This window comes from Odocoileus virginianus, chromosome 1 (genome assembly GCF_023699985.2).
Source record: "Odocoileus virginianus isolate 20LAN1187 ecotype Illinois chromosome 1, Ovbor_1.2, whole genome shotgun sequence".
NCBI classification, from domain to species: domain Eukaryota; kingdom Metazoa; phylum Chordata; class Mammalia; order Artiodactyla; family Cervidae; genus Odocoileus; species Odocoileus virginianus.
The window spans coordinates 47110000-47135725 of record NC_069674.1 but is presented as its reverse complement, the minus strand read 5'-3'; the positions used below and the strand labels follow the sequence as shown (position 1 = coordinate 47135725).

At 41.8% G+C, this 25726-nt stretch overlaps 1 long non-coding RNA gene across 1 annotated transcript; it reads right to left on the bottom strand.

Annotated features, from left to right (window-relative positions):
• Positions 1-6393: 6393 nt before the first annotated feature.
• On the bottom strand, positions 6394-25686 carry LOC110129381 (uncharacterized). The gene is made up of 4 exons (XR_002311477.2): positions 25590-25686; positions 23915-24585; positions 7898-7996; positions 6394-7400 (listed from the first exon to the last, which is right to left on the bottom strand). It is a non-coding gene; the product is annotated as an uncharacterized lncRNA (long non-coding RNA).
• Positions 25687-25726: the final 40 nt, after the last annotated feature.

The window sequence follows — 25726 nt, the reverse complement described above, 5'->3', positions numbered from 1 at the left end:
TGGAACTGTCAAAATTGTAAACCTTCCTGTCTTCATTAAAAATAAAGAGTTAAGAAATGAAAAGCAGTAGGCAGGGAGGCAAGAGTGTTTCAGGATTTGTTTTTTTCCCCCCTAAGGCAACGTTCCTGGTGAAGCTTGGCATCCAGGTACCTTGTTTTCTGCCCTGCTACTAACAGTTACTTCATTTTCTCCTCCCTTGGGAAGGGTCACCTAGAGCCCCATGTCCCACCCCCAGCCCCTCCTAGCCTGTACATCGTCAGAGACCAGTTACTCTCCCTCACTAGCCTTCAAATAATCCTACTCACCTGTTCTTCCTTCCAGTCCTAGGGAAAGGCCTTCTCCAGAAGCTGTGCATGCATTAACCATACTAAACCTCTTAATGACCCTTTGAGCATCTTAGGTGGTGCTAGTGGTAAAGAACCCACCTGCCAACACAGGAGACACAAGAGACATGGGTTCCATCCCTGGGTCAGGAAGATCCGCTAGAGTAGGAAATGGCAACTCACCCCAATATTCTGCCTGGAAAATTTCATGGACAGAGGATCCTGGCAGGCTACAGTACATAGGGTTGCAAAGAGTCAGACACAACGGAGCATGCATGCTTTAATGACAATTTGAGGGGGACTCTTTTCCCCATTTCACAGAGGTAGAAACTGAGCTTCAGAGAAGTTGAATAACTGACCCTGGGTTGCACAACTTATGCCAGGACTGAGTGACAGAGCTAAGATTCAGAGCATCAGCTGACTTCAGAGAAGCAGACCTGCCCTACACCTCGCTGCTTTCCCAGGAACTCACAGGGATCACCTGGCCCCATGTGCGCCTGGTGAAGAGGAGGAAACTGAGGCCCAGAGAGGTGAAGCGGCTTGCCCACCCTGACCCTGCCAGATAGCCTTTAGCTAATACATTCAGATGCCCCAAAACTGCCACTAAAATGGCTGCCAGCATTTTCTAAGAGAAATGCCAGTTTAGTTCCAATCTCCTTCTCCATCATTTTTTTGAAGTCAGAGGCATAATAAATAGCACAGCCATGGTTTTGCTTCTCATCATCCTTCACTTCCTCGCCCTACTCTTGAGTGGGGGTTCCAGTGCACGACCGCATGGCTCTAGAATGGGCTGGCAGGAGAAGAAGGCGGCTTGGCAAAGACATGAAAAGGACTGGCTCTCTCTCAGGTCATCTCCATCTCATGTCCTTCCTGTGTTCCTGCGGAATTCAACCTCAGTCTGTTGGGAAGTGACTGAAGGCAATGGGATTCTGTGAAGGAAAGAAGAGGGCTACACACCAGGTAACTGAGAAGTATGTGGAAATCACACCCCGCCTGCCTAGATGTGCGGAGCCAGCAGGCCAAGCCCCAGCCCTCACATGGGAGAGGGCCAGTCACCAGTTTCTGTCAGATTCGTGGGCCTTATCAAGAAGAGAGATCAGATAGAGACATTTACTATTTCTCAAAACATGGAGGTTTAACTACTGGTCTATTGATAGAGTGGTAGAAAGAAGGTGAACTGGAGAATCAGATTTTGTTCAGAATTGAGACTAAGCTACTGACTAAACCACTTGGAAGTTACTTAAACTCTCCGAACCTCAGTTTTCTCATCTGTAAAATGAGACACTAGCATAGTGGGTGCTCAAATATGTAATTGATGAAATGATACTAGAGGACGCAAAGTCATTCGGACTACTGGTTTAAAATAAGCAGAATAATCCTAGTCCATTTGGAATAGTCCATCTGGAACCCAATTACTCAGTGTGGAGTTCTAACGGCAGCCAAGATCTCACTGGCTGACCATCACTGTTGTTGTTGTTCGGTCACTGAGTCGTGTTCAAAGAGTCGAGCATTACTGAGGTCATCCTGAAGTCTATCATATACCTGAGAACTTATGTTGATTGTATTCTGGAAGTAACACACAATTCACAAAGTCAGCTCCCTCTCTATTGTTCAAGTTGTTAGACCAACTTAAATTTGCAGGACCACTCAGTTATGAGTAATGGTGTGCATGAACGTACACACATACACACGTGTGTGTACTCACTCACTCACAGGACCACAGAACTCACTGAAAGGCAGGAGCAGAAGAGCAAATATTCCATTCAACCATCATGAGCCCCTGCAGAGCTCAAGAATGTATGTGAGTTTCCCCCTAATATCCCAACAGGCTAGAGTATTCCTGAGTTTTTAAATAATGTGCTTATTATCCAAACACTAGCAGACATCTTCAAGAAATAGAAGAGTTTTGTCAAGAAGGAAAAGGAACTAACAAACAGAAGATGAGTAGCATTTCTCAGATGTTTACGCACATCACAACTTCAACAAATACAAGCCTGTTCTTGCCTTGTCTGTGATGGCTCTGCCAGCAGAGTGGGTGAAAGGGGCAGATTTCAGTTTTAAATGCCTCCTAATAGCATTTGGGCAAATTAACGTACATGGCTGGACATTGGGTTCCAGTCACAGAATGCTCTTTTCCTGTCAGAAGCTCTGACAGCCCAACACCAGAATGAAATATCAGTAACCTCTTAACATTTTTCTTGATTTCTTTAAGAGTGAACATGAGACATATTAAGAACAACAAACCAATCATTAAACCCCAGTGCGGTTCTCCTAGGAGCCAGCTCTATCGCTTTAATCAGATTACGGACAACTCATTCTCATCCCAGCCATTTATCTTCTTTGTTTATACACACACCAAGTGGCATTCTTCTCAGCATCAAAAAATAGTAATCAAAATTGAGAACCACAAAAGACCTTTCATTATGTACGGTGTTAAGTAACATCTATTTGCTTTCATTAGTTTCCAAACAACAAGTACCCTGGTCCTGATTAAACCTGGCATGTGTTAATTACATCCGAGGTCCAGGGTTGTTTTATCTACAATAAAGGATGACTAAGAACGAAGCTGGAGCTGAAATTTGAGGTTCCCAGGCCTCAGGAGTCACCTGCCTCCAAGCACTTCTTCAGTGAAAGTTTCCAGCCTCAGAATGGCAGCCACAAATGTGAGCTTGTCACAGAAAGTTACATTTTTGGAAGGTTTTGTTTTGGTTTTAAGCCCTTGGCTTTATCACCCGTTTTATAGGCTGGAGTTAAATAGCACAATGCAGTTTGCTCTCTTATTGCTCAGCACTAACAGCCATCATAAGCCGTAATTAGAAGTAAAACCACCACATAAATAACATGGCAAAAAAATTGCCACCAGGACCAGCCACACTGTGGCTCTGGGAAACTCTAGCAGGTCCAGGGTATCCATCATAGTTAAGGGGCATTGCGTGTTTTAGCCCATATTTGTCTTACTAAAGCCAAAATGGGAGCCGTTTAGACTTTCAAAATAGCTCTTAAAAATAGACAATGCTGGTTTAAACAGACTGCTACTGAGTGGGTTGCAGAAGCCCTTCGCTGGGAGGCAAGGACAGCTGCGAGGGCTGGATGGGAGAGGATGGGAACCAGCAGGGAGGAAGGAAAGAGTGGCAGGCGAGGAAGAGGCCCGGGGACTTGCTGCTCAGGGAGGTCTGGATCAATTTCACCGCAGAACTGAGAAGTTCCCGCACATATCATCGAGCCAGAAGGTCACCCTTCCGCTGGGGGGACCAGTGAAGGCCGGTGGCCTTGCATAGGTTGCTTCTGTGACTTAAACTCAGTGATGGAGTAGGGACAAGAAAGCTAACATTTTTATACATTTTACTCAGTTTTTGTTAATTCTCTTAACAGCCTTAGGAAGTCAGAGAAAATAGAGTCCTGCCCTTGGACAGAGCCCTGAGGAAAAAGGACCACCAGCCTACTTTCTGCCCTTGACCTGTCCATTTGCAAAGAGTTAGCTGGTATTAACATAAGGGCAACATACAAATAATTAGAAAGAAAGAAAATGAAGTAGTTCAGTCGTGTCTGACTCTTTGTGACCCCATGGACTGTATCCCACCGAGCTTCTCCATCCGTGGGATTTTCCAAGCAAGAGCACTGGAGTAGGTTACCATTTCCTTCTCCAACAAATAATTAGAAGCATTTCCTTTTTCCCAGATTTAGCCTCCTTGTCCCAGGGGTTAGGAAACAAACTAGAGTAAGCCGGAATGGAAAGGATATGGACAGTGGTTTTTCAATGTGAATCAGTTGGAAAACTGAGTTAAGTACACATACTTGCCTTTAAAAATGAAGTCATGTGTAATTTTCTATGGAAGAGCCAGAATAGTTAAGGTCTCATCTTCATATAGGATGAAAAAAACATTCCTCGGAATGATCTAAAAGCCCATGTGCTCTCTAAAAAAGGATGGTTTTGCTCTCTCCTTTTGTTTCTTATTTTGCAAAACCAAACAAATAAAAACAAAACAAATGCATCAAAAACTCTTGTGTTGAGAGTTTTTAAAGAAAAAGAAAAAAGAAACAATTTGTCTGTATTAGGCAATGCATCTACTGGAACAGCCCTCTATATACACCCATGGATACTGCAGTTCCATTTCATATGTGGATTTTTGTCTGCATTTATATCTCTGCAGGCCACATATGGCATGACACTGACATTTTTTTAATTAAGATATGAAGTGCTCATTTTTTTGTGTGGACCTGCTATATTCTAACAAATTTACTACACGTCTCAGAAAACACATAGCTTTGCCAAAGTTGGTGAGAAGCCCAGCATGGTTTATCTCCAGCCCACAGCTCTTTCCCTGAATTCAATACTGCAGGCACAATTTAATGCAAACCCAATTTATGACTTAATGCTCTAGGGACTGTAGTGGGAGATTGTTACATTATTCTTTTCTAATCCTATTTGTGTTTTAATTTGCTAAGTCTGTAATGAGGTGCATGCCTTGAATAGATTCAAGATCTTTCACATCGCTTTTGACTTTGTTTAATATAATAGATTTTACAGTTTGCATTAAATACCCAGGTGCTACGGTCAGTATTATCTCTTTATTTTCTCAACTAGAGTGAATAAAATTACACCATGAAAGTAATTGTGTACATGTTTCCTTGTTTATTGTAATGGTTTATTTCCTATTATAATTCTTGATTCAAATTACATCTAGTTCTCCAAAAGTCAGTTCTCCATGGGCTCTTACTTCCCCCTTTTCCATACAATTGTTAGTCTCTGAAAACAATGGAGTCCTGCCCGACAGTTGGTTAGTCGATAACAATAAGTTTTCTAGTCGAAGTTACGATACTTCAGTTAAATAGAAGGGAATAAAATGAGGAACTAAAAAGAGAGGAACGGAAGAAGGCAGGGAAGGAAGGAATGGGAGAAGGAGGGAAGGAGGGAAGGAAGCCGAAAAGCTGCTGTGTCACCATACACTCACTATTTTATTTCTGATATTCAGCTGAAATGCACCATCCCTAATCAGAGCTGCACCATCACCCAAATCCACAGCGTGTCATTTGCTGTCCATAACTGTATTACAGCCAATTATAGCTAAATTCTCTGTTCTGTATGCACATTCAAAGGGCGTCTGGAATGCATTTTGCTATTTTCTGAATCCTATTATTGCAGACATGTTTATTACATTCAGAAGATGGCTTTCTGAAATTACATTGGAATTGTACAACCCACCTGCCATTTACAAACAAAAGGATTTAAACATTTCTTAACAAGGAGAAAGTTCGTTGAGCTCTTTCCTGGTAACTTTCCTCATGTTATTTTCTTCCACTGCCATTTTTGTAAGACTCATTGCTCAAGCCTCTATATTTGTAAAAAATCTTTAAGTTCTCCAGTTAAGGTTTATTTTTAAATTGATAACAATACAACTGGTCAAAAAGGAGTTGCAATTGGCTGTTGACAACTGGGGTAGATGCTTGTGACAATTTTCATTGTGAAATTTTTCTCAAACTATGTATAAAGGGATTGTAAAAAGGACTCTAAATTATATATATTCGATAGCTCTGAAATCACTCTTTTAGGTTGCCTGTCAAAAGAAAAAAATTTCAACTTATGTCCTTAAATTTTATTTGGGACCATTTTAAGAGGAAAGTGAATGGTGTTAGAAAGACACATGATGTCTGTTTGAAAAGAGAGCACCTCATCATTAATTATTAAGGGAGAAATGAAAGTGTTTCTAAGCCCAGTGCTTTTCTTTTACCTTCTCCTGAAGTTTATTCTCTTAAATCCCCCCGACTGAAATCTACTTTATACTGGTGTTTGCCTCCAAGAGCCAAGGGATATTACTACCTTTTTATTTGCTATTTTTACAGGACTCAACAAAGTGCTTTTAAAATATATAACCACTTAATTCAAGTCAAGCTTCTTCAATACTCCTTTCATTCAAGCCCTTTCTAATTTGTTTTCCTCCAGCCAGGAGCCCAGAGAAGACACTGTGATTTATGTTTTCATTTATTTATTTTATTTTGGCTTTTCATTTAAGAAAACAGTTTCTGCACACTCCCCACCACTCTCAATTCTGCATCATCTCACCCCACCCCACCCTTTGTATTTGGAAAATTAAGATTTTCTCAAGGCCAGACTTTGGAGTATTAGATGGATTTCTTCAGAGCTTTGACCACAGTTAGGAGGAGGCTAGGCCTGGGGTGCTTCTGGGAACATCAGGGGTGGGGGGTGCTCTTTACACTCCTCAGGGTGGCAACACCCCAGTGCATGACATTGCCATCTTCTTGAGGACAGGCTCTATCTCTTTTTCCCTTCAACACTTCACACCATGCGAAGTACACAGCTCTTTAGACAGAGCCCTTGAAGGAACTCAACATTTCCCCAGTGATAAAGGATGCTCTGGCATGGAGTTTTAATTACCATGTTATAGCTCTAATTGACATACTGTTTTTGTTTGGGCACTAGGCATGGGATGGAAGAAACTGCTATATGACATTTAAGAGCTTGGACTTGAGAGTTTAGAGCCATGGGTTTGGGTCTCGGTTCCACTTCTTACCCAGTGGGCTTGAGTGAGTTATTCCTCTCCACACTGATTCACTGATTCAGCCAGTCAGTCAACAAAAACTTAAGGACCTACCCTATGCCAGGTGCTAAGTTAGGTACAGTGGATAACAGGTAACAAAACAGGCATGGTTCCTGACTGCACTGATCTAGTGAGGCCAACAGATGGGTAAATATTTACCATGAAATGTGTCAGGCAGAATAACAAGGGATTCCAGGAAAGCCTTCTGGGAAAAAGTGATCTATCTCAGAAGTAAAGAATCAGCCTGTGACACAGGAGCTGCAGGAGCCTCAAGTTCGATCCCTGGGTTGGGAAGACCCCCTGGAGGAGGAAATGGCAACCCACTCCAGTATTCTTGCCTGGAGAATCCCATGGACAGAGAAGCCTGGTGGTCTACAGTCCACAGAGTCACAAAGGGTTGGTTGGTCACGACTGAAGTGACTTAGCATGCATGCATAATACCTGCCTCATGGGGGCGCTATGAGAATAAATGAGTTAAGGTACAATGGTCCCTTGCATTGCTCCCAACACCAAGCGAAATCTGTGCTAAAAAGACAAAATTGGAAAGTGATTATTGTCATTATTACTAAGTACCACCCCAGGATTACCAAAGAAATTAACATTGGAGAACTACATAGTTCTTTTTTTAATAGAAAGAACTAAACAATAATGTTGTCTGTAGAACATTAAAGTAAATTTGGAGATAGTGAAATAAAATTAATAGGCTCTCTCACGTAAAAGCCACCAGCAATTGAGTCTTTATCAAACATCAGCTTCTGTAGGGCAGAAAGGATCTGACAGCTTGGTTCTACCCACTGATAAAGAGGACTCATTCTCCCCATTGAGCCTTAGACATTTTCAGCAGAAGAATGCTCCCCCAAAGCATTCTTATCAGTTTATGAAAGGTAATAACATTTACTTTCATTTAAAGAGAGCCAGGAAGCATTTTTAAATGAGTGTTTATCCATTGGGAATTGTATTGTATTTGCTCATGATAACTTCAGAAATGAAATTCCCACAAACTTTGACTTCACCTACCATCCAACAAAATTGCCCTTAGGAGACCATGTTTCATTCCATGAAGTACAATGTCTTGGTGGATGCAGTGGTGGGTAATGAAGCTCTCCAACACAATTCCTGAAAATAATAAAAAAAAAATAATCAAGCATTAATGAGCATGATCTTTGATTACTTACATCAATGTCACATATATCTGCAGATAAATCATCTGTTAGTTGAAACAGAACTTATCTTAGGAGAGAGAACAGTCTTCATTTTTGCAAATAATTGGTGGTCATTTTGGTGCCTTTAGATGGGGCCCAAGACAATTGTTCTGCTTAGTGACATAGAAGTAACATTAGTGAAATGCTCTGCTTAGTAATTTTATGTGCTGGGAGCAGCCTAAGAAGCAGAGAGAGGGGATGGGTATTTTGAGGGGGAGGGACAAGGCAGTTGATGTTTAGGAGGAGAGCTGCAAAGAGGTTACCTTTATGTGGTTATGATAGAGGCAATATTACCAAAAATGATGTCCAGTATTCAATTTTTAGTTAACAGTTAGTAGTCTGCCAAGCTGGATTGCTAAGTGAGCTTGCTACATGTAAGCACACAAATACACAGAATTGTCACCATAGGTCTCTCTCTTTTCTTTCCTGTAGGTCTCTTTATATTGTATTGTATGTGTAGTTATGGAAGCTCTCAAGGAAATTGAGGGTGTATTGGTGACCACAGGGCAGAGAAGATGGAGCAGCCTTGGGATCCAAGCAAGATCCAGAGGTCAGCAGTTAACAACGTATTGAAGGAAGAGGCCCCCAAGAACACAAGCCCCTAAAAAGCCACAGAAACCACGGGCAAGGCAGTGATACTTTTACATCATGTGAACAAGGACATTTTAGCCTGTTTTACCCCACCTGGGCTATGGTGGTGTTTAGTCACACTGTCGTGTCCAACTCTCTGTGACCCCATGGGTTGTAGCCTGCCAGGCTTCTCCATCCATGGAACTCTCCAGGCAAGAACACTGGAGTGAGTTGCCATTTCCTTCTCCAACCTGGGCTATATGTCTACGTATAAACTATAACAATCCCTTGATTCTCCTTTCATTGGAAATTCTTTCCAAAGCAAGGTAACCTGAAAATTTAAACTGCTATACTGGATGAGCCCTCATGTCAGATTTTGGAGTAACTGACAAGTTGAAAAGACCACATGGATCTACTTTTCAGATTTTCAGAGATACCAGAAAAGGCTCCTTTGCATGCTAGTGATACTATACCTTTAAGATGAATTCCCCCACTGTCATCAATGCATGGTTTCTGATCTAATGATTAATTGATGGCAAAGAGTCTCTAATGACCTAATAGCTCATTAGGGTTGACTGAGCCAGGAGTCGTCTTTGAAAATGTTTTTTATTCCACTGTGAGGCTTTGTGAGTTTTCCAGTACATACGTCAGACCACAGTCCAGATTATTAAACCTACAAATATGAAATCACAGCGAGAACAGGATGGACCTACAACTATAACTTAGGAGTATAAGGGCAACTAGTGAACCCACATGACAGAGATGTAGAACACTGCCAAAATCATATGATGGGAAACTAGAGAGATATTTGCTGGGATCCAAATGGATTCCCAATAGGTGATATGCCAAGAATTAAACTGTCACCACGATAGTGTGGGTAAACTCACCTTTCATTCATCATCTAATAAATTTATTTATTAAATGCATATCACTAATATGGTGCATATATATATATTATATCAATTTATACAATTGCAATGGTCACCTCACATATAAGAAGATTGAGCCTCTGACAAGTTAGGAGGCTTTAAAGAGTTATATAACGTGTGCTTTATACATATACACCAGGTCAGTAACAGATCTGGGACTCAAATCTAGGTCTCTCTCTAAAATTCCTGCTTCTTTATTTTTCAACACATTGTACCCTAGCAGGGTTCAACAACTCAGGCATCTTATTTCTTGGCAAATGTTTGCCTCTAAAGATATAGGGAAAGGTGATTACTGTTGGTATTCATTTTTAAAAAGCAATCAATTCTGGTAGCATGAATCATTAAAATATCCAGGTAAGTTCCAAGCCAGAGTGCTGAAGAATTCTCATTTATCTCTTCTTTCCTGCATGGAGCCCGACACTCCTGAGCTTTCACGAGGATGCTCTGTGGATGGATGAGCTCCCCTTCCTGGCAACAACCCTCATCTGCTGATGTAACTGGAACTGCCGAGAAACAGGGAGAGAGATGAGAAGCAAGGATCTTGGAAGACTGACCTTACAGTGCAGAGGTGTCTCTTATTAAATCTGTCTCTAGAAATACTTCTGTTCAGTACAACAAATCAATCCCACCTAATATTTAACTGAACTTCAAGTTTGAAGAGAAAACAATTATCAGGGAAGAGATGAGGGTATCAAGACCATGGCCAAGGGATAGATTTCAAAACAGGTATGTCCATAAAATTTGGCCAAGATATTTACTCTCCAACACCACAGTTCAAGAGTAAATAAATATCTTGGCCAAATTTTATGGACATACCTTTCTTTTGAAATCTATCTCTGGTGTTGGAGAAGACTCTTGAGAATCCCTTGAACTGAAAGGAGATCCAACCAGTCCATCCTAAAAGAAATCAGCCCTGAATATTCATTGGAAGGACTGATGCTGAAGCTGAAACTCCAATACTTTGGCCACCTGATGCAAAGAACTGATTCATTTGAAAAAAAACCCTGGTACTGGGAAAGATAGAAGGCAGGAGGAGAAGGGGACGACAGAGGATGAGATGGTTGGATGGCATCACCAACTCAATGGACAAGAATTTGAGTAAACTCCAGAAGTTGGTGATGGACAGGGAGGCCTGGTTTGCTGCAGTCCATGGGGTCACTAAGAGTTGGACATGATTGAGTGACTGAACTGAACTAAACTGATTTTCTCTCCAACTTCCATCCACAACAACTGAGGGCTGCTTCCAGGAGCTTTAATGCCCTGGGACTTCAGGCTCCTGCTGGTGGGATAAAGCCCTTATGGTAGAGACAGGCTTGCTGAAGGATGCTCAAGACAAGTACCAAGGGAAAAGGCAATATGAGCAGGCCTTTGAAAGCATCTGCTACATGCATTTTTTTCCTAGAAGAATGACCAGAACAGCCCCAAGGCCCACATCTGTTCATGAACATACAGAATAGGAACATATTTTTACCTTAGTAGTGTGTAGTTGATACACCCTTCCCAGTACCAGGAGAGTATATAATACTAGCATAAACATCCTGAAATATGTCCAGCTATGGAGAGGCAGCTGTTCATCCCTCTTTTAAAGGATTCAGGCAATGTTGGTTGACCTCTATTATAGAACTGGCATATATTAGCTGAAATAATACTTTAACAGTTTTTTAGTACCCAACTATATGTTCTGTTATAAGGAATAGCAAATGTTTAATCATAAATATTTTAATGGCTTCAGGGATTCATGGTATTCAATGACCGTGTTAAATGATAATAATCACATCTGGTTTATTACTATAGTAATTCAGCAGCTTCTCTTCAGCAGTTATTTTTTATTATATGTGCTGTGCTAGTGTCATGGTCATTTATAGCAGTAATATTTTAAAGTGGCTCATTTGTTTGTTTAAGGACAGTTTCACAATATATTTCTGTGTTAATATACATTTCGCACTATTATTTCCAAGCTGCCACTGGAAAATTGATCCTAGCCTGTTACGACTGGAGAGGCCAAAGACACTTGAAATGCCCAAGCAGAGATGGAGTGGGGTGACCAGATGGGGCTGTTCTAGTGCCCACTAGGGTTATGACAACGGCAGTGAGCCTTATTCATAAATGAAGGTGTGTGCTAAGAGTTGCCGTTGTTTAGTCGCTAAGTCATGTCTGACTCTTTGTGACCCTATGGACTGTAGCCCTCCAGGCTCCTCTGTCCATGTAATTCTCAGGCAAGAATACTGGAGTGGGTTGCCATTTCCTTCTCCAGGGGATCTTCTTGACCCAAGCATTGAACCTGTGTCTCCTGCATTGGCAGGTGGATTCTTTACTGTTGAGCACTCTTAAGCCATAATAAATATAAAGGGAAGACCCTAGATTTGGGGAGGCATTTCAGGCAAAATACCATCTGATACCATGCAAAAGCATTTGGAAAGAACCCAAAATTGCATGGTTTGCAAGACTTGAGGTCATCATCAGGCAGGCTCCTCAGCATCAATAACAAAATAACAGGGAGGAGATCAGTCTCCTCCTCTCGCAGGTGAGAACCTGCGAACTCTTGGGAGTGAAGCAAGGGCAGATCAAGGTTAGTCGCTGGGTGGCTTAGACACTGACAGCAATTTCAAATCTACTCAAAATGAGCATTAGAAGTGAATCGCTGAGGCATGGGTGAGCAGCGCCCCATCCCTGTCCTTTCATGTGACTAGTTCAGAACAGCAGGGATTTCACTGGATTTGTGTGCAGTGCCTAGTGTACAATTTGCCCTGTACGTCACAAGGTGTTGCTTCTGATGGGGTAAATATTAGCCTGAAATCATATATTGCTCTTTAGTGGGGAGGGAGAAGGGAAGGGGTTCTTAATAACCGAGGAGAGTTAATTTTCTGTGACATTCTGCTGAACCAGGTTGTGGAAATTCAGAGAAGCCCGGAGAAAACTGCCAGGCTCCTGCTCTGCTTTCTCTTGGCTGGATCCTGATTGGCTGGGTGACAGAGGGCAAATAGCTTTTACAGCTATGAATGATGTATGGCCGTAAAATGGTCTGTAACCAGAAGTGCCAACTGACATGCTTGCTGATTTAACCGACACCCAGGGTTATGTTTTCACAGAGATGCTTAAAAAAACACGTTCTAGGTTTGAGGCTGTTTCCTAAGCAATCATTTCTTTCTCTTTTCGTTTCCATTTTATCTTACTTCATCATAAAGACAGAGAGTAAAACTACAATTCCCTGTTTTACAGTGATGAAGATGTACTCGTTGCCCTGGCATTTCCGGTCTTCCTCTCTACCGAGTCTGGCCTTTTTTCCTCGTCTACCTGCAGGGGGCGCTACGATAGACTACGGAAGCCCAGGCCGGGCTGGCCACCGCAGCCCCTAGCAGAAGCTGCACCTTGTGAGTGGAAGAGATATCTTCTATTTACTTTTGCGCTTGGTGAATTAGGAAAAGAGAGCCCTGAGGTTGCTTTCAGTCAACGACATGGGAAGATTTCCTTTCAGCCACAAATCACCAAAGATGGGAAGATGCTTTTCCCATGATGGTCCTCCAACTGGAAAGCATCCCATGAGCTTGTAGGTTTCTTCTGATATATTTGCTACATCCAGAGCAGTGGGGCTTCGTGCAGTTAGATTTGGGTCTGAAAGTTTAATCTGGATGATGATTTTTCATATGTCTGCTGAATAGTCATTAGAGGAATATAAATTTTACTGAACGTGTAAGTTTTCTCAAATAAATTGATCAGAAACCCATTAGACATCATAGAATAGTCCTGGTTATATCAGTGGAAAATATCTCATAAGATCCATTTGACTTTATATTCCAGACTTAGTCAAATGGCAAATCAAATCCCAATTTTTCTCTACTGGATCTCGACTGTGTCTCACAATCTCTTGCAGAGATTCTCCAAGCAGATAATACCGATTGATTTGAGTTTGCATTCAATATAAAATTTAGGTGCTCCTCCTGTTCTAGAATTTTTTAGCTCCCTACTTTTAAAGGAGAGGAATTTACAGAATTTTCCATCTTTTCTATTGCCAGGATGATTTTCTTTTAAACTAGTAGAATTATTTGTTTATCAAAGAGTATGCAAATCTATGAACCCATCTGACTCTGGTGTATTTTTCAGTGATAAACCTTTAATCATCTTTCTTTTATGGCATTTGGTCTACTCAAGTTTTCATTTCTTCTTGGATGAATTTTGATAGTCTGTGCTTTGTTGTTGTTGAGTCATTAAATTGTGTCCGACTCTTTTGAGACCCCATAGACTATAGCCTGCCAGGATCCTCTGTCTATGGGATTTCCCAGGCAAGAGTACTGGAGTGGGTTGCCATTTCCTTCTCCAGGGAATCTTCCTGACCCAGAGATCAAATCCACATCTCCTGTACTGGCAGGTGAATTCTTTACCACTGAGCCACCAGTGGGAAACCCGGATAGTGTGTGCTAGGAAATTGTTTATTTTAGATTTCCAAATTCATTGCCATTTCTTGCACGCAGTATTCTCTTTGATTTAAAAAAGAGATCCCTGCCGATGTAATTATACTGCCCTTTTTCATTGCTAATCTTGTACATTTTTGATGCTCCCTTTTATTCTTAGTCAAACTTCCAAGAGTTTTTTCTATTTTATTGGTCTTGACACCCAGCTTTTGGATTTATCAATTCTTTCTATTATTTCCTTTTTGTTTCCTATGCCATTTATTTCAACTTTTGTCTTTATTAATTTCTCTTCATAGTTTCATTTGTTGCTGTTGTCATTTTTACCTCTTAAGATTAGTACTGAAGTTTTAGGGGGGAGGAATCCTCCTTAATAATAAAAGCAGGGGTCAGCAACCTATTGCACGTGAGCCAAATTGGACCCACAGCTTGTTATTGTACAACTTGGCAGCTAAGAATTGTTTTTACATTATTAAAGCATTATCAGAAAAAAAAAAAAAAAAACATAACTCTGTAACAGAGACCATATGGCCCATCGGCCCACCAAGCCCCAGCTCATTACAGAAAAACTTTCTTAACCCCTGAGAAAAGCATCGGCTGTACTTTCCCCTCTGAGTACAGCTTTCAGTCTGTCCCATAGATCCATAGGAAGTGTTCTACTTTCCCTATTGATTAGCTACGTCATCATTTACTTTTCAATTTTCTCTTTCATCAAAGAGTTATTTAGGAGTGTATTTCATACTAAGTATGTTTTACCCACCTTTAGATTATTCATGTCTAATGTTATCAACTTATAATGAGAGAATGTGGCCCATTTCCATTGGGAGGGCGTCCCTCCCAATATATCTGACTGGTTTTTCCTGTCTGGTCCTGGAGGCACACACAACATTTTTGTTATTATGTAGTACTTTTTAAACTTTCTAAACCCATGTTCCCCTGACCACTTTTATTTTTGTCATTCAAGACTTTCTTTGTTTAATTGAGATATAATTGTCATTTAACATTAAGTTTAAGGTGTATAACAACATTGATTGGATGCATTTCTGTATTGCAGTATGACTACCAGTGTAGTATTAGCCAACATCCCCATTATATCACATAATTATTATTTCCTTTTTGTGTGATAAGAACAATTAAGATCTAGTCTCTGGGCAACTTTGAAGTTTGTAACACAGTATTGTTGTCTATAATCACTATGCTGTGGATTAGATCTCCAAGACTTATTTATCTACTAATTGCAAGTTCCTGAACACTTTGATAAGATAAAATCCTCTTCCCCTCCATTACTAATAATTGACTTTTGATCTAAATTAAATATTGAAAATGAAATAAATCAAAACAATGGGACAAAATACTGCTCTGCTTTCAAAGTGCAAACTCCTGAGATAGTGACACTCCATCTTTAGGGTCGCAGTCACTGCTCCAGAAAAATTTGCTCTAATCCGACATGTCACATTTCTAGTCGGATGGGACTCCAGGACTCCTTAGTCACTGCACTATGCTCATTGTAATCAACATGACAGAGCTTTTTGGTGTAATGTGAGTGATATAGACAAATATATTTGAACCTAGGCGTCAGTAAACATGTGGTTCAGTAAATAAAGATGTCCAAGAATTCAGGCTGAAGGTGGAAGTAACACTCAGAATTTTGATACCACCACCATACACATTGGACTACATGAAAACAATGACTTAATTACCTGGGTTTCAAGGAAAGAAACTTTCAGTCTCCATGAGTTGTATAGAATTTAAAATAAATAAATAAATGCCATAGACTGTGGCCCAGAAAGACCACTTGGTAACTCAGACTGAGGTTGGTACTTGCCTTAGTGAATTTAGTTGTCTAGAGTCTGGCCTCAGTTCTATAGAAACGTCATTGCATTTATGACTGCAAGTTGATTGCACATGGGGACACTATTACATGCTAGCAAGTCTCAGAGAGACTGTTATATTAAATCATACACCAACTTTATATACTATGAGAAATGGAACTGTTGTGTGGGTGAAATTTTTGTGTGTACATTGCCAGTACATCCCAATAAAACCTTCTGTCCCGTAAAGTCATTAATATATTGCACCACCCTTATTCCTCCTTTGTATTCTGTGGGTAGTCAAAAGTACCACTGAGTTCATCAGCTGATGAATCAGCTCAGTTGTTCAGTCATGTCCGACTCTTTGCAACCCCATGGACTGCAGCCTGGTAAGTTTCCCTGTCCATCACCAACTCCTGGAGCTTGCTCAAACTCATGTCCACTCATGTCAGTGATGCCATCCAGCCATCTCATCCTCTGTAATCCCCTTCTCCTCCTGCCTTCAATCTTTGTCAGCATCAGGGTCTTTTTCAACGAGTCAGTTCTTCACATCAGATGGCCAAAGTATTGGAGCTTAAGCTTCAGCATCAGTCCTTCCAATGAATATTCAGGACTGATTTCCTTTAGGATTGACTGGTTTGATTTCCTTGCAGTCCAAGTGATTCTCAAGAGTCTTCTCCAACACCACAGTTCAAAATCATCAATTTCTTCAGAACTCAACTGATGAATAGATAACTAAAATATGTTGTATCCACACAACAGAATATTGTTTGTCAATAAAAAGTAATGAAGCAATGCTACAACATGGATGAACTTTGAAAACATTATGAAAAGTGAAAGAAGCCAGTCACAAAAGATCACATAATGTTTGATTCCATTTATATGAAAAGTCCAGAACAGACAAATCCCCAGTGACAGGAAATAGATTAGTGGTTGCTTCCTAGGGATGGAAAAGGGGACTAGGAGTTGGACTTGGAGGTATCTGCTAAAGATTTCTTTTAGGGGCTGATGAAAATGTTCTAAAGTTGATTGTGCTAATTGCACAAATCTGTGAATATAGGAAGAACCTTTGAATTATATGCTTTAAATAAATAAATTATATGGTATTGAATTATATCTGAATAAACTTCTACCAAAAAAGGATGACTGAGATAATTTTGGATCATAGTGCTTCTAGGTTGATATCCTCACATCTTTGTACTGGACTTCAAAGGAGCATGTGTGTATTTTCATACTTGAGCATTTCATTCAAGTCTCACAGTAGATGGCAGGAGTGTAAGAAGGCAAGTAAAAACACCCAAGCACATTTGAAGACTCTACCTGTACTGAATCCACTAATAAACATCCCATAGACTAAGCATGGCCAAGCCTAAACTCAGTGACAAGAGTGTATATTCTGTCTACCCTACCAGGAAGCATTGACAATGTCATGTCGTAAAGGATATGGGTGTATAATCCTTTTATGGGACAAGGTGGTGAATTGGAATGATAATCGAATTCATTACAGGTGACTGCTTCCTTTCTGGGAGTGGCAGTAGGGGAGTGTGGCCCTAACACAATGGAATGCAGACACACTCATGCAGTCAAAATGCTGTGTTTGATAGCCGTTGCTCCAGCTTCTTTCTTTGTTCAGTTTGGTACAAATTGGGAGGACGAGGAAGGAGTGTGCAAGGCTTCATGGCCAGCCACCCTGAGTTCAAATCCCAGCTCTTCCATTAACTGTAAACTTGAACAAGAACTCTTTTTAGCCTGGTTTCCCATCTGTGAAATAGTGACTAAAATACTTTCCTCCAGAGAAGTCATGAAAACAAAATGAATGAATACACACAAAAAAGCCTAGAACATAGCAAGAATTCTGTAAATGATGGCTTTCTCATCCCTTTCTAAGGCAACAGGAAAACAACATAAAATGGCTATAAATTTTATCTAAAATAAACAAGCCAATTGCCCTGATTTAGCTACAATTGGTACAAGAATAATAAGCCAAGGATCCACATCTAAAAAAGGCAAAACACGTTCGCTTTGCTTTGCTCACGACCATCTCTGAGGTTTTGCTCTTCACCATAAATGGAAAATTTGTTCAATTCTGGGAGAATCAAATCCCACCTAATTTCTAAATACATGTAATAGCCAAACATAAGAGAGTAATCAATTAGAACAGAAGTTAACTTCAGAGTCAGTTTGTTTAAGTTTAAAAAAAAGTCAAAGCCACTGAGTTCCAGAAACCACTCTGCTAAAGACAGCAGAGATGCCCCAAATTTAACTTACCCACACCCCAGCTCTCTCCTAGTTGAGGCAAAGCTCTGACTGAGCTGTTAAGAATCTGGAAGGATCAGTTGCTGGAGACAGATGGGGAGATTTTATAAACCAGATAAGAGGCCCGTGGGGGCATTAAGCACCTTCCCCGTGTTTCTAATGAGAAAAAAGCCAGTTAATATGCTATAATTAGTGTCTTAAAGTGCCTGGAGTAGTCGGTCCTCGGGCCACTTGCTTACTCACTTACCAGCCCACAAGGGTGCCTGTCCCACGCGGCAACGATTCCACATGGGCATTCACACCACAGTGGCAGGAACAGCAGGAAAGCACAGCTTCCTCCCAAGTGGGGTAAAGACCGAACATTCTCCAGAACCACCACCCCACCACCCCGTGTTCCCAACCTGGAATGAAGAGTCCTTGTTTTACTTAACCCTCTACACCCATGTTGGAGATAGAAAATAAAACAGTAGCATCTATAATATGCCCAAGGATGATAAGTACCGTGGAAAAACTAAACCGGGGAAGTGGAAGAAGTGCTGGGCAGGCATAAGGGCAATCTCAAATGGGGGTGACGAGGGGGCCTGGCTGAGGAGGCAGCATCTGAGCAAAGACAGAAAGACGGTGAGGGAGTGACCACTGGGCCAGTGGAGCAAAGGCCCAGAGACACCCAGGGGCTGAGCATTCCAAGAAAAGGACCAGAGAAAGGTCAGTGTGGCTGGAGCGAAGTGAGCTATGGGCAGAGGAAGAATGAAGGTCGGCGAGGCAATAAGGGGAGGGGGTCAAGGGCCCTGGTGGCCAGTATGAGGATCTAGACTTTTTCTGCATCACGTGAGAAGACATTGGAGAGTTTTGGGCAGAGACATGACCCATGTTGCTCTATTGGATGATTGACTCAAGTACAGATGATGTGTAGCACTGTATAAATCATAAATGTACAATACTTGTTTCTCAGTCATGTCCAACTCTTTTGCAACCCCATGGTCTGTAGCCTGCCAGGCTCCTCCATCCATGGGATTTCCCAGGCAAGTGCACTAGAGTGGTTTGCCATTTCATTCTCCAGGGGATCTTCCTGACCCAGGGATCGAACCCATGTCTCCTGCATTGGCAGGCAGATTCTTTACCACTGAGCCACCAGAGAAGCCCCATGTATAATATAATTATTCCCAATTTTAAAATTTATACTCCATTTATAGTTATTATAAAATATTTGCTATAGTCCCAAACTGACCTGTTTTAAGAGGCAAATTCTGGCACCTGTGTTGAGAAATATTTCTTGGTGGGACAGGGCAGAGATGAGGAGAGCAGGTGTGATAATCCAGGGGAGCAGTGAGGGTGGCTGGGAAAGGGGTGGATGTAGGGGTGGGGAGAAGTCGGTGGGTGTTGGATGTCTTTGGAATGAAATCCTCCACGAAGGCAACTAGGCTTAATTCTGCACTGCCACCCATCATGGCTGCATGTTATTCATGGGGATTTACTTGAGTGCAGAACCCACGCATAATATGGGGGGGAGCCAGAGTTTGGGGAAAGTAAAAAAATGTGTCTGGTTTTTAATCAAATTACCTTCCTTGTAGGTCATCTTCTAAAAGGAAAAACCATACAGGTATTGGTTTCAGTTTCCACTCAGTTCAGTTCAGTTGCTCAGTCGTGTCTGACTCTTTGCAACCCCATAGACTGCAGCACGACAGGTCTCCCTGTCCATCACCAACTCCCAGAATTTACCCAAACTCATGTCCGCTGAGTCGGTGATGCCATCCAACCATCTCATCCTCTGTAGTCCCCTTTTCCTCCTGCCTTCAATCTTTCCCAGCATTAGGGTCTTTTCCAATGAGTCAGTTCTTCACAACAGGTGGTCAACGTATTGGAGTTTCAGCTTCAACATTAGTCCCTCCAATGAACACTCAGGACTGATCTCCTTCAGGATGGACTAGTTGGATCTCCTTGCAGTCCAAGGGACTCTCAAGAGTCTGACTGCCCCAAAGCAATGTACACACCTTGTTTTTCAGTCCCCAAGTCATGTCCTATCCTTTGTGACCCCATGGACTGCAGCACTCCAGGCCTCTCTGTTCCTTACCATCTCCTTGAGTTTGCCCAAGTTCATGTCCATTGAATTGGTGATGCCATCCAACCATCTCATCCTCTGTCACCCTCTTCTTCTGCTCTCAATCTTTCCCAGCATCAGGGTCTTTTCCAATGAGTTGGCTGCTTGCATTAGGTGGTCAGCAAATTGGAGCTTCAGCTTCAACATCAGTCTTTCCAGTGAGTATCGCAGTTGATTTCCTAACTGGTTTTATCTCTTTGCTGTCCAAGGGACTCTCAAGAGTCTTCTCTAGCACCACAGTTCAAAAGCATCAGTTCTTCAGTGCTCTGCCTTCTTTATTGTCCAGCTCTCACATCCATACATGACCACTGGAGGAGGAAATGGCAAATCACTCCAGTATACTTACCATGAGAACTCCATGAACTGTATAAAAAGGCAACACTCATTCCTTCTCTCAAGGCACATCCTCATCCCTTTTCCCTTCCTTTTTCTCTGGGTCCCTCCTAAGATCTCTGTAGGTTTCCTGGGGATGCCCTGAAGCTGTGGGGACCCGTGAACTTTGATTCCTCTGACTGCCACCCTCCAGTGCCTCTGGACAGCCAGAAATCCAGCTGGCTGGCTATGCACTGACACGCCTGCAGGGCCTGGGCTGCTGGCCAGGAGCAGGTTGTGGAGTTTGCAGCTAAGCGAGGGCAGATTGCTGGAGTTTGGTCAAGAGAACAGATGTGCATAATGGGCCAATCTGACCATAGAGAAACATTTCCCAGTACCTTTTAAAGGTGCACGATTGCCTGGTTAAGCCAAGACAATTTGACACACATTACCTTGTTCATAAACAGAGAGAGAGCGCGCCCTTCCTCCCTGAGGGTGTGCAAATGATCGGAGAGGAAGCCAAGGACCTCAGAAATGCTGCAGCGCAGCTTCGAGAAACAAATGCCCGTGGAAAGGACCCAACAGCATATTAATGGCCTGGATGTTACCACACCCAGGCCAAAGCAAGAAGCTATTGATCATCTGTTCACACTTCGTTTCAGGGCACAAGTGGAGTTATCTTTACACCAGAGGACAAAACCTTCCATTACATTTAAACAAGCCTGCACTGCAGACCTTTCACTCACTCCTCCAACACATACCCAGCATCTGTTCTTCTTAATAGTGCCTGCTCCTTCTAGGAATTTCACGGAATCCCAGGGAAATGGCAGCATCTTTGTTTCCAAGACATTTAAAATAGAGCAGGGGAGACCAGATGTCCATTAAGTGAAACACTCAATGCAATATAGTGGAAATGCTGAGAGAGAGAAAGGGCTTCATAAATGAAACCAATCAAATATTCCCTCCAACCTGCCTGGAATGTTCCATCCTCTTCCACCACCATCCATCCACCTTCTGTCATCCCATGACCTGCACCTGTGATCACCATCTCCTTTGAGACTGAACATTGGTATCAATTTCTCGATGATATCTCCTTCAGCATACACCTCTCTCCTCTGCTCCCTGTTTCTGGGGCACTAAACTCATGGCGTCCTCCCCTCACATCTGTCTTTCCCACCAAACCATGCACAATGCTTGGCACATACGTGCACTCAATTAATACTGAAGTCCACGAAATCAAAGTCTGGGCTCTGATTTACCTGAGGGAGCTTCACAGAGTCATTTCTTTGAAGGAAGAGGAGAGAATATGAACAAAAACATGGAGGCATATTGAGCAAAACAACTTACTCCTTGAGCATGTGGCATATTTAAGCCAAGAGCTTCTCATGACATATAGAATGGAAAAAACCCTAGGATTACTCAAAATGTAAGAACCTCCCCGGCAAAAAAGTTAATTTTAGATGTGCTAAGGAAAACAATGAGACCTGTATCAGCAAGATGGTGGGAGTCTCTCAGGGAGCAGTGGGGAAAGTGAGATCGTGGAGATAGGGAAAGGTCAGGTAGATGTGAGAAGGTCTTGGAGCACTTAAGGGAACTGGGTTCAGGGTCACAAAGGGGAAGAGAGAAACAGGGTTCACCATAGTGTGACTGCCTGGACATTCTCTGGGTAAAACTCACAAGAGTTCATCAGCCAGAGTGAGGTGATTTCACAAAAGGGACTGTCACCCAAGAATCAAGGGGGAACCTGGAAACCAGCAGATATCCCCCACCCTGGCCCTAAGAAACTGCCACTCTGCTCTCTGTCACTATAGATTAGTTTTGCTTCTTCTATGACTAGGTAGAAAAGAAATCACACATTATGTAGTCTTTGGTTCCTGGCTCCTTTCTCTCAGCATAATGCATCTGAGATTCATCCATGTTGTTTCATGCTTCATTCTTTTCCTGTTATTGCTGAGTAGTACTCCATTGTATGGATATACTATCGTTTCCTTTATCCTCCCAACAGTTGATGGCCATTTGGATTTTTCTAGTTTTTAACTATTATGGATAAAGCTACTATGGACACTCATGAATGAATTTTTATAGGGATACATGATTTTATTTCTCTTGGTAAATTATCTAGGAATGGAGTTTTGAGTACATTATTTATAGTAATGGTATAATTAAATTTATAAGAAATTACCAAACTGTTTTTCAAAGCAGTCATACCATTTTACATTCCCACAACAGTGTATGAGAGTTCTAGTTGCTCCATGTACTTACCAACACTTGGTATTGTCAGTCTTTTTTCAATTTTAGCTATTCTCATCAGTATACAATAATATCCCACTGTGGTTTTGATTTCCGTTTTCTACATGACCAAAGATGTTGAACAGCTTTTCTTGTTCTTTTGTGCCATTTATATATTTTCTTTTGTGAAATTATGTAAATTTAACGCATGTTTTATGTAAATTTATATAAATTTACAAAGAAGTTAATAAATTTTAATGTAAATTATGTAAATTTCTGTACATATTTTTGCCCATTTAAAAAACTGGGTTGTTCTTATTACTATTGAATTGTAAGAAATCTTTACATATTGATCCAAAGGGTGTTTTTTTTTTTTTTTTTTGGTGAGATGTATGTTTTGTGAATATATATTTGGCTTATTAATTCCTTACGATATTTTTCAAAGAGTCAAAATGTCTTATTTAATCAAGTCGAATTTAACTCTTTTTATGATTATTGCTTTTAATGTCTTTAGACAACTTTATCTAAAGGAAAATTATACAAATATTCTCTTTTCTTTTCTTCTGTATTTTATAATTCCAGCTTTTATAAGGAGGTCTCTGAGCCATTTCAATTAACACTTATGTATAATATGAGATAAAGGTCAAGATCAGTTTTATCCATATAAATTACCATTTGTTTCAGCATCGTTTATTGAAAAAGCTACCTTTCCCAATTGAACTACTTCAATGCCTTTGTCAAAACACAACTGACCAAATATATGTTGATCAAGTTCATTGGTTTTTTAAAAAATCAAATATTAAGCTTTGAATCCAGTAAATTTCAAAAAGCTATTCAATTCTATTGAGGATGGATCAAATCAGGGAATATGTTCAGGGCATTTGAAAAATGAGAACAGCCCTGATGTGCACGTGTGTATATGTGTGTGTGTGTGTGTAAGTGTGTTTCTGTGTGTGTGTGTGTGGTATGAGTGTACGTGTGTGTGTGTGTGCCTTCAGCAGGCGCCAGCCCTGGGAGAGCAGAGCTGGGCCTGCCTCAGAGACTCAGGCTTGTCTACCCAATGTGTGATACATAAGAGGTTCCCAACACACACGTTCACTGAATAAACAAAAGAATGAGTGAGTGAGTGAATGAATTTTCGGTAGCACATTATACAATATCGTGGATATTGCTACAGCTCTCAGCGCAGCTATTTATTTCCCCAAATTTATTCACACTCACCACAGTCTCCAAGTGATTCATCCTCTGCATGAAACAGCAGCTTGGACTAAAACCGGGAGGTTCTCACCATTCTTCAGTGGGAGCAGACTCAGTGTGGGGTCAGGGGTGGGCTCCTGCCTGGGTTTCCATCTGGCTCCTCTACTCTCCGTGCCTTTGTTTCCCTGTTTTATAGCAGCTCTACGAGGACTCACAGAGCTCTTCCTCCAGATATACAACTTCTTCTATAATTCAACTCCTTTTCTGATTGTGAGTCCTCACTCCCCCAGGAGGGAAGAGAGAGCAGGCAGCTGACTCACTGGTCACAGTCAGTCACTGGAGGTCCCTGTGGAGAGGTCTACATTCTTGTCCAAATAGTCTCTCTGGACCTGGCTGCTCTCGTCTTCTGAGCCAGGCCGGTGTTGGCGGCATCTGTGCTATCCCCAGAGACTCCCTCTCAGAGGGTGTGGGAGACCCAGGCAGCAGCTCTGCCTGGGAAATTAGGTGTGGGGCCCCCAGCAGCACTGGGACCCAAAGGCCTCCCCACTCCCACACATCAGCTCTCAGAATTGATGTCTTGGTGGAGGTGGGAAGCTCCTCTCTCTTCTTGTTTTTCCCAAACACTTTCTCTCTGCTCCACATCCTCTACACTCTAATCACATCTGTCCCCTGAGAGGATCCACACAGCTGACGAACTGCTTGAAAGGGAATATGGAGAGTAAAGAGAGAAACATCAGGGGCTGGAAGAACAAAGGCTTTCAACAAGATAAAGTATCTAGACCATCATATGTGAACAATAAGAGTTAGTTGATGTTGTTGTCGATTATTATTATTATTAAGGGGAGAGTTGGAGAAGAGGAGCCCCCGTTCCTGACAGGAATTAGAATGAGGCCTCAGCACCAAGCTGGCCACAGGGGGCCGCCCTCCTCCCCCTGCTGTTCACAGAGTGCCAGCCAATTTTCAGCTCATGTGACCATGCTCCCATCCAAGACAATTTGAATTAATTTTGTGCATGAAATTTGGTGGGAGGCAGTGCCAAATGTTTAACTGAAATCAAGATGCAAACTTCCCCTCATCTACTCGTTTTGTAAATCCTGTCAAAAATAAAATAAAAGCCATTAAGCTCGTCTGGCAACATTTGTCCTTCATGCAAGCTATTCATGGTTCCTGATTCCCTATCCTCTGTTTGCCTCTCCCCCACCCCCAATATTTGTTCTGTTGTATTTATGATCCCTCGGCTGGCCCAGCACACTGTCAGCTCTACCGACTTTGCCAAGTCTAAGATCCCTTTTAGGGACTTATTTTATTTAAAGAGCATCCTATTAATGGGTTTAATGGCCTTTCAATCACTTAGTATGCATTGTCAATGAGGGAGAATCGACTTTCTGAGAATTCCTGTTCTGGGAGGAAAACAAACAGCCTTCCTTCCCGTTGCAATTTGGCCAGTGAACAGATGCAGGACTCCTCCATCCTGGGTTCACAAGCTTCCCTTGCAGCCAGCTTGTCTGTGAGGCAGCGACCTCACCAGCACACACTAAATTAGACTGGCTCCTTTCTTCCTGCACGTCATTTCTCCTTTGGGTTATACCTGCTGGGCCATGGGGAAACCCTGCATGTAAACTCTAGATGAGGTTGACCGATGCTCTCACAGCAGACCCACTCCTGGGTTCTCTTTAGGGAAGAATTAAGCATTCATTACCTTGAGGCTTAATCAGATCCTCGGGTCCACAGTAACAGATGGAAAAACATTGCCGCCGTTCCAGTTGTCTCCCTGACACAGAGTTTTAAGAAGGGCATTTGTGCCCCCACACTCTTGAATTCCAGAACCCTGAAACA